Genomic DNA, 8934 nt, shown 5'->3' on the forward strand with positions numbered 1-8934 from the left:
GTGCATTATGTATTTACCCACAAACATTACATTAATTCTACAACCCATGGATCAGGGAGTTACAAAATCTCTGAAAACGCAATACAAGAAAGTTGTAAGTGGTGGAGATATTACAAAAACTCGAAGAAAGTAAAGAAACAGATTTCAACATTGTTCGCACAAATTTATTGATATCGGAAGAATGGGAAAATGTAACTCAATAGACATCTGCCAATTGCCAATTGTTTTAAACATGTAGGATTCAGAGATCTTTCTTCCTCATCTCATAGCGGGGGCGACACGTTTTCCACAACAATGGTGTTTATGATAAAGATGAGAAAACATTATTACGGCAAAAAAAGAGGAGGAACTTTGTTTACCTTTGTCAACTCCTCCCAGGTAAACAACAATCTTATCGTGTATGCCTCAGTGGGTGAAGAAGAAGTAGTAGACATCCAAAGCCAACAGGTGACTGACAAACATGATCCACAACCACTAGCTGCAACATGATTTTCAAGTCAATTTTTGTAGAACCTGTATCGTGTTCCCGTTTACTTACAATCTGTAGGATAATGCATAATATAAAACTGTGCGTATTGTTTCAGAATGTAAAACATTTTTGGTACTACAACGAATGTAAGTGTCAGTTTAGGGGCAGTTTCAAAATATTCCCGCATTGTTTCATCACCTGTCTGTATTATAAACTGCAATAAATCGTCAAAACAGCATTAGAATTTGATTTTCCATTTAAAAAAGACCAGTTACGTAATGCACAAAATAATGTGTAAGAAACAACTGATTCCAACTTAGCGTGATTAGATTGTAATAATTTAATAAGAATTTTTACACAGTATTAATTTTGTTTGTCATAACATTAAAAAAATTACTTTTAAGTTACTTAAAAATAATTTGACTTTTCATTTGCATGTTTATCTCATTCGGAATTCGTAACGATTTTTACAGCTTTGTGAAATTTTTGAAATTGGTAAATGGATGATTTACAAATGTGCCATAATTGCCATGCATCATACGTGGCTAACAAAGTGCACCTTTAGCTGCTTTGGAATGAGCCAACCATGGATGTAACGACAGCAAGGTCAGTCGGAATGTTCTCTTTATGCTATCTGCATCACTCTGTAAATTATTAATTTTTGTTGTGCTCCCATGGTTTCAATAAAATGTTACACTTTAGGGAATCGTCAATTTTATCTGTTTCAGCATAATTTCCGACATCAGAAGCATTGTACAGAGACTGTTATCCATTCCATCAATACACTTGAAGCCAGAAGAGGTATTGGTTAGGTCTGTATTTTCTCCATCAATTTATTTCACTCCAGGGATTCCCATTTGAGTTTCCGTAGCATCTCCATAACAATTACGCGTTGTTCAAACTTACCACTAACGAATGTAGCATACTGCATCTGAATTGCTTCAATGTCTTCCTTCAATCTGACTTGGTGATGATGATGATGATGATGATGATGTCCCATACTCCGAGGAGTGTAGGGAGACCCGCACCACCATCTAGGAAAGGTTATGACCTGGTACAGATTTCAAACACTCGAACACTACTTATGAACAGATTGGAACAGCGTCCTATATGCGGTCTCCTTTACAGGTGAACCACTCTTTCCTAGAATTCTCCTAATAAACCAAAGTCGACATTCCACCTTCCCTACCACAGTTCTCACTTGATCGTTCCTCCTTGTATCGCTTTGCAATGTTATGCCCAGATATTTGAATGACTTGACTGTGTCAAGCAGGAAACTAGTAATACTGTATCCCAACATAAAAGATTTGTTCTTCCTACTCGTCTGCATTAACTTGCATTTTTCCACATTTTGCGCTAGCCACCATTCATCACACCAAATGGAAATTATGTCTAAGTCATCTTGTATCTTCCTAAAGTCACTCAACTTCGACCGCTTACGGTATACCACAGCATGATCAGCAAACAACTGCAGATTGTTGGCCAGCCTGCCAGCCAAATCATTTACCAGGTGCAGAAGTATGAAACCGTAATTTCCCTATAGATGGTGCTAGCTGTCAGTGTACGGGAAAGTGGGGTAAGACGGGGTAGTGGAGTAAGAAGGGGTACTTGGCTTTACGGCTCAGTCAGTGCTGTAATCTAGCCGAAAACGTTCATACTGCTAGCAGGGATGAAGAAAAAGAATGTGTGTAAGCGGCAACCATTCTGAACTGTGAGTTTGCCTTATGTAAGTCCGTTTCCCTCGAGTGGCGCGATTTTTGCTGCAAAGTTTCTTAGTGAGAATGTGAAAATTATGTGTCGTCCGAATACTGGAAGTGAATACATAAAAAAAATCAGCATCGTCCTTATGGCAATTGTAGACGCAAATTACTGTTTTCAATACGTAAATGTTGGATGTCACAGGGACAGAAAGAGAGGGGAGGAGGAGATTGACTTAGAGGGGGGAGAGAAATTGACCTTAGCGAAGAGGAGAGTGATGGTTGGGGTGGGAGGTGATAGAGAAGAAAAGCAGATGGACAGAGAGAAGGGCAGGAGAAGATGGGGAGTGGGAAAAGGAGGAGATGGACATAAGGGGAAGGTAGAGACATCCGAGCAATGCCGAGTTAATTTACCTCATGTCTAAAATGAATCAGTCTTCATATGTTGTTAATTAACAACTTTGAAAATGATTCATGTAATAACGATACTCAAACTATATTAAAATATGAGATGAATAAAATGTAAAATTAAAATTTTTGTTTTGTTTTGTGCTTAATTTTAACACTCTGAAATTATAAGTGAATGTTAATTTGTTAAATCATCATATTATGACAAAATCACAGCAAAGTGTGGCCGGTTCAGCTAGTACTACAGCATATAATTGTCATTTTAACGTACAGAGTTTAGTTGAAGAGACGAGATGAATGAGACTGCTCCTGAAGATTCGAGGGTTTGCCTGTTGGTTTGTCAAGGGCGCTATGGTGCTGAGACTTGATCCACCTTGCTGCAAATTTTTCTGCATCGAAGCAATGCGGTGGAGGTGCATTTATTGAAATGAAAAGTAGATTTGAAAGTGTCGGAATTTGTAAGTGATTTCTCTGATCAGTCAGTGTTAAATTCATGGCACTAAATCCGCGTTCACATTCATCTGTTGATATAGGTATAACTTCGACTGCTTTCACAAGTTCCATCACACAATTAGGCATGTGTTGAGGATTTTCTCTATAGAATCGAAAATCTTTAACTAGTGACGCACACGTGCTTTCACATAATTTAAAATCCACCGTATTACACCATCGAGAAATTGACATGTCGCCATAAAACACACGTTCATAATCGTCTGAAGGCCATGTATCTGAATTTAATGCGGCTACACCCGAAAAGAAATCCAGGTCCTCAAAGCGGCTTTTTATGTTGTCTACCAAAGACTGAAAAAAATTTCTTCCGAAATGTCTGAAACCTGTTATATTCATCACAAGACGGTTCTTTAATTAATACCCCTTTGAATGTGCGCTTTTCCTCCTACTCTTGTACGATCATCCTAATACGGGGCGAGTCATTTGTTTTCGGTGTTTCAAGAGTTCTTACAGCCACGTCAATTTCCTATTTTGCTTTAAGGACTGAAGAATTTCTGTTCTGCATAAAGAATGATAATACTTGCAGAACTTCTAGGGCCTCATAAAGCATAACTAATTCCATTACAAGCAACCACTTTGTTTTAGTAAACCTTCAAATTTTTCTCTCTCCTGAGTTGATCAGGAACCATCATGTCTCAGTTTTTCAAAAAGATGGGCAAGAGAACTGCGATTTTCAATAAAAGCTCGAACAGCATTAAATGAGAAAGCAGCCCAATGTACGGCAAAAATACGGCCTAGTTGTAATAGCTGCGAGGATAATTCTTGTGAAACACTTTTTAGTAGTCTCTGATTTTTGGGACTTCGAGATATCACAGAATATAAGGAATTTAAAAAACCTGTATATGGTATACATCTGCTCATCATTCATAACATCGTGGACCGCTAATTCCATTTTGTGGTTCATACAATGAACAACAGTTAAATCCTTATGTAAATGACTACGCAGCAGAGCGGCTACGCCTTTGTAAAGTGAAAGCATTGTTGAGGCACCATCTGTTGCGATACCTACAAGGTGGTTTATTAGTACATCATTTATACTGCCATACTTTTCAAGAGCTGTTAACAGTGTGCTGAAAATGCATTCTCCTGTCACACTTTCTAATTCAACAATGCCAAAAAAAAAATAATTGCAAGCAACTCCCTCAAAGGAGAACCGTAAACATATTATTAAACAAGTTTTATTTGAAACCGTTGTACTTTACTTTCGTCCATCATGATACTGAAGTTTGTACCTGATTCTACAAGGAAGTGAACAAGACTGATAAACCGTTAAGCTTTTGTAGTTCGATAACTGCAGGATACGATTTGAATGATAATTTCTGTTTAGCTATTACATATGCAGATCTAAACAACGAAAAAAATTTTCTTTTCTTTTATACTCATGATTTCTACGCACTTCATGTGTGATTTGCACTTTGCATGATCCCCGATTTTATCTTCAGTTTTTTGGTGTTATTAGCAGAAACACCATCTGAAAACGCGTTATCGATACGCACACGTTCACTGCTTTCCACCTTAAGTTTACGAACTTGTGAACACATTACTAAGTTTTTCTCATTTACGGTCAGCCACGGCCTAGGCTTTTGCCAGTTTTGAAAATGTGATACGGCAACTCAATTTTCTACTATAATCTCAAGAGTACTGTTACTCCCGTTCCTACCTTGAGACATGTCACAGTTTTTAGTCACCGGAGATTCAGTCTCTTCCCCTGTATTAGCACCATCATTAGCGTTTTCTTTTTTAGATTCACTGTCTGTTTTAACTCTTTTAGCACCGCTGTTAGTATCCCGACTGTCAGAGTTTGTACACGTATCAGGTAATGCACCGCTCTTAAGGAAATCAGAAATGTTTCTTTGTTTGAATGCCATCCTGAAATTCCGTAGTTCTTACGGGCCCGGACGCACTCAACCCACTAATGAAGCTACTGAAGCGGGAACGTGTGAAGATCGCCGTGTGTTTGGCGGACGCGAGACAACGAACGAACGGCACCAATTAATTTGGAGTACGCGACGCTGGGGAGCCTGTGTTAAGCACCACCCACGTGGTTCGCGGCTAGCGAAGTAAGACTCTCCGATCCCGTCTGACCAGTACCGTTGCGCACTTCGCACTACTTTGTGTTTTCGTCACAGGCGCGTTCGTCCGCGCCATACCGTTGCCAAAAGGTTGCCTAACAGTAAATGTTCGCACAGGTACCGGGCCGGTCACCACCCTGTGTCAGGGCCCGGGGTGGGAATTTCAGCCCGCAGCTCACCCAACTCTGCGGTACGACTGCTGCGGTATGACTACCACACTACTTCCCTCGCAAGTAAACGGATGACGCACCTTAGACGAAAGCAACAATGACAACATGATAATGATGATTTAGTTCTAAATGTTTTGAAATGCTTAACTACTACATAACACTTTTTCAAAATTAATAAGCAAACATATTAATAGTAAGACTGTATTAAAAACTTTCAGTGTTCAGCTCTACAAATTTAAATTATATGTAAAGTTTTACTCCAGTGCGTGGGAAATAAACATCCCAGGTTGGGCTGCATAAACTAAAACCAGAGGAGGGGATGGTCTGATGCAGAGGGGGGGGGGGGGGGGGGGGGGACCCCCTGCAAATCGCACACTGCTAACTACTCCATCTTACCCAATTGATTTTACAATTTCATCTTTTGTTTGTACAGGGTTTCTAACATGGTAGGGACATACAAGAGGTAGACTGATTGAGGTGGATGGTCTATAGAAGAAATGAAATCAGCTACTGAAGCCGTTATCACAGGTGAAAAGGGGTATAAAAGAGCAGCTGACACTTTTCGTGCTCCGCAAACAACTCTAGAAAGAAGAGTTAAAGTACCTCGTGATCAGACAGAAAAAATTGGAAAATATATTTACTGCATCATTGAGTGGATGTGTGTATTCAAATAAAACAACTGCAATTTTGGTCAAGAGTATAGGGCCAATTAAAGCCGTTTTTACTCCAGAGGAAGAGAATATGCTGGTGGAATACATACTAAAAACATAGGAAAGGTTATTTGGTCTGACACCATATGACCTCAGAAAACTTGCCTTTCAATGGGCAGAGGAGTTGTGTAAAAAGCACACATTTTCTCAAGAAAAACAAACGCAGGCATCCTCAGATAACCCTCAGAGAACCAGCACACACAAGTGCAGCACGAGCTGCAGCATTCAACAAACTGAACGTAACTAAATTTTTTGGTTTAACACTACTTTTGATACACATCAATTTACCCCTTACAGAATCTGTAATTGTGTTGAGACTGGACTAACAGTAGTACCCAAGTGTAGGTCAAAAATTCTGTCTCTAAAAGGTAGAAAACAAGTTGGTGTGTTATCTTCTGCTGAAAGAGGCAACACTGTAACAACAGAAGTATGTTGCATTGCAGCTGGTTCATATATGCCTCTTCTTTTTATTTTTCCAATGGTTCGAGCTAACGATTAGTTAATGAATGACTGCCCTCCTGGAGCCTGGGTAGCATCTCACCCAAATGGTTGGATGCAATCCGATATTTTTTTCAGTGGTTTAAGAAATTTGTTGACTGGGGCTGAGCTACTAAGGAGAGGCCAGTTCTCCTGATTCTTGATGGACATTTTATCCGCACCAAAAACATGGATGTTATTGACTTTGCAAGGGAAAATGGCGTAGCATTGTTGTGCTTCCCACCACATTGCACTCATCGCTTACAGTCTCTCGATGTAAGCTTCACGAAGGCTTTGAGTGTTTTTTGTGACCAGGAAGTTTCATGCTGGCTCAGGTCAAATCCAGGACTTCTTGTCTCTTTGTTCCAAATATCTAAGCTGTATGGAAGGGCTTTTGTAAAGACAGCAACTATGTCCACAACAATTAATGGATTTCACAAAACCGGAATTTGGCCTACCAACCAAGGTGTTTTCAGTGACCATGATTATGCCCCAGCTGAGATTACAGATAGGCCTAGACCAGATATCACAGATAATGAACCCTAAACCTACAAGGCTACAAACACCAACCAGCTTTCTGCTGCTAAATCAGATATGTCAACTCCAGCTGTCCCCACCGACATTCTCCAGGCTGATGCTGCATATGAAATACTTGAAGTTGTTGCTCCAATTGAAAATATTCAGCCTGTTTCAAGTCAAATTAATGTTACTACAACTGCTGGAAAGGCTGTAACCATTCCAAAATGTCCAACACCAGAAGATATTGTACCAGTTCCCTGTTGCAGTGGCCTCCATTCAAAAAAGAAGAGCCGAAAGTGTGGTAAACCAGCAGTTTTGACTGAATCACCCTACAAAAATGATTTACAAGCAGAAATAAATTTAAAAAGAGAAAAAGAAATGAAGCAAATGGGACAAGAAAGAAAAAGTGATTCAACTAAAACATTCATATTACTTTACGTACTACACAAATATGTAACAAAAAATGGGGGTCCCTATTTAAAAAAAACACAGTTGATATCCGTTTCACCTACGGCAGCGCCATCTAGCGGGCCAACCATAGTGGCAACTGGTTGCCCCTTTCAAACTAGAAAAGTTTCGTTCTTTGTATTTTTTCGTTTGACACTTATTTCGTGAGATATTTGGCCCGGTCACGATCAATGGACCACCCTGTATGTAAGCTGATCAATAATCAAGACTAAGGCCTCTGTACATAAAAGGAATAAAATGGGAGTACAATTAAGTGTTACTAACAGCATACAGTGCTGTGGTGCTACCCTTGACTGTGTGGTGTCATATATTTGCATCAGCTCACTTGGTTGCTGACAGCATGACTGGCTCCAACAAATGTATGTTATATGATCCTTGTGAAAACACTGGTAACAGGCATGATTATAATGTGAGTGTTTACATTTAGCACATATAGAAAAAAGACCAGGACGACTGTGCAGTTTGCAAAAATTTTGTCAAGGCTGAGTGAAAAAACTTGTGGCACTAAGTTTAATTTGTATGTGGTCAAGTAGCAACAGCTCCACTGCAGTTTCAGCATTAGACGGACTAGGGCACACCACAATTGCTGATCGAGATGACAGTTCTGGTATCTCACAGTCTGTGTAAATCTAAGATTGAGCTGCTTGAGAAATCTTGAGTCTTAGGAATAAACAAAACTTAAGCTAAAGAAAGATATAACTGGCATATTGTTTGAGTGTGCGCTTCATTGTTCAGGGCTTATATAATCGCCACATCACATTAATGATTCTGCAAATAATAGCCCCGAAACACTATAAATGAGCAGAATCCCATGCATTTTTGTACCAAAATGTTCATTTAAATGTGAGTGAATAGTCAGGGGCAGCACTGATGGATGAGATAAAAGGGTCAACATCTGCACAAGATAACAGAGCTGTGGGACTGTAGATAAGAAAAAGGCTCACTGTAGCTCAAAGCATGTATCACTCACCTGAAAATTAAGAGCTAATCGACTGCTTTTGACACACTTCCACATCCCAGTCCTCTCGAGCTTCTCGGCACAGCTTGAAAGCCAGGATTGCTGGAGCATATGATTGGTTGGTTGTTTTGGGAAAGGAGACCAGACAGCGAGGTCATCGATCTCATCAGATTAGGGAAGGACAAGGAAGGAAGTCGGCCGTGCCCTTTGAAAGGAACCCTTCCCGGCATTTGCCTGGAGCGATTTAGTGAAATCACGGAAAACCTAAATCAGGATGGCCGGATGCAGGATTGAACCGTCGTTCTCCCGAATGCGAGTCCAGTGTCTAACCACTGCGCCACCTCACTCGATAGAGCATATGTAGACAAGCTGGATCCATCAGCTTATGTACATGCTCATACTGGTGCTCAAGTGCTATTACCAGAGCTTGATACACTGTAGTTGAAACATTCAAGAAAATGGCCCTTCATGTCTTA

The sequence above is a fragment of the Schistocerca gregaria genome, chromosome 4 (genome assembly GCF_023897955.1).
Source record: "Schistocerca gregaria isolate iqSchGreg1 chromosome 4, iqSchGreg1.2, whole genome shotgun sequence".
NCBI lineage: Eukaryota > Metazoa > Arthropoda > Insecta > Orthoptera > Acrididae > Schistocerca > Schistocerca gregaria.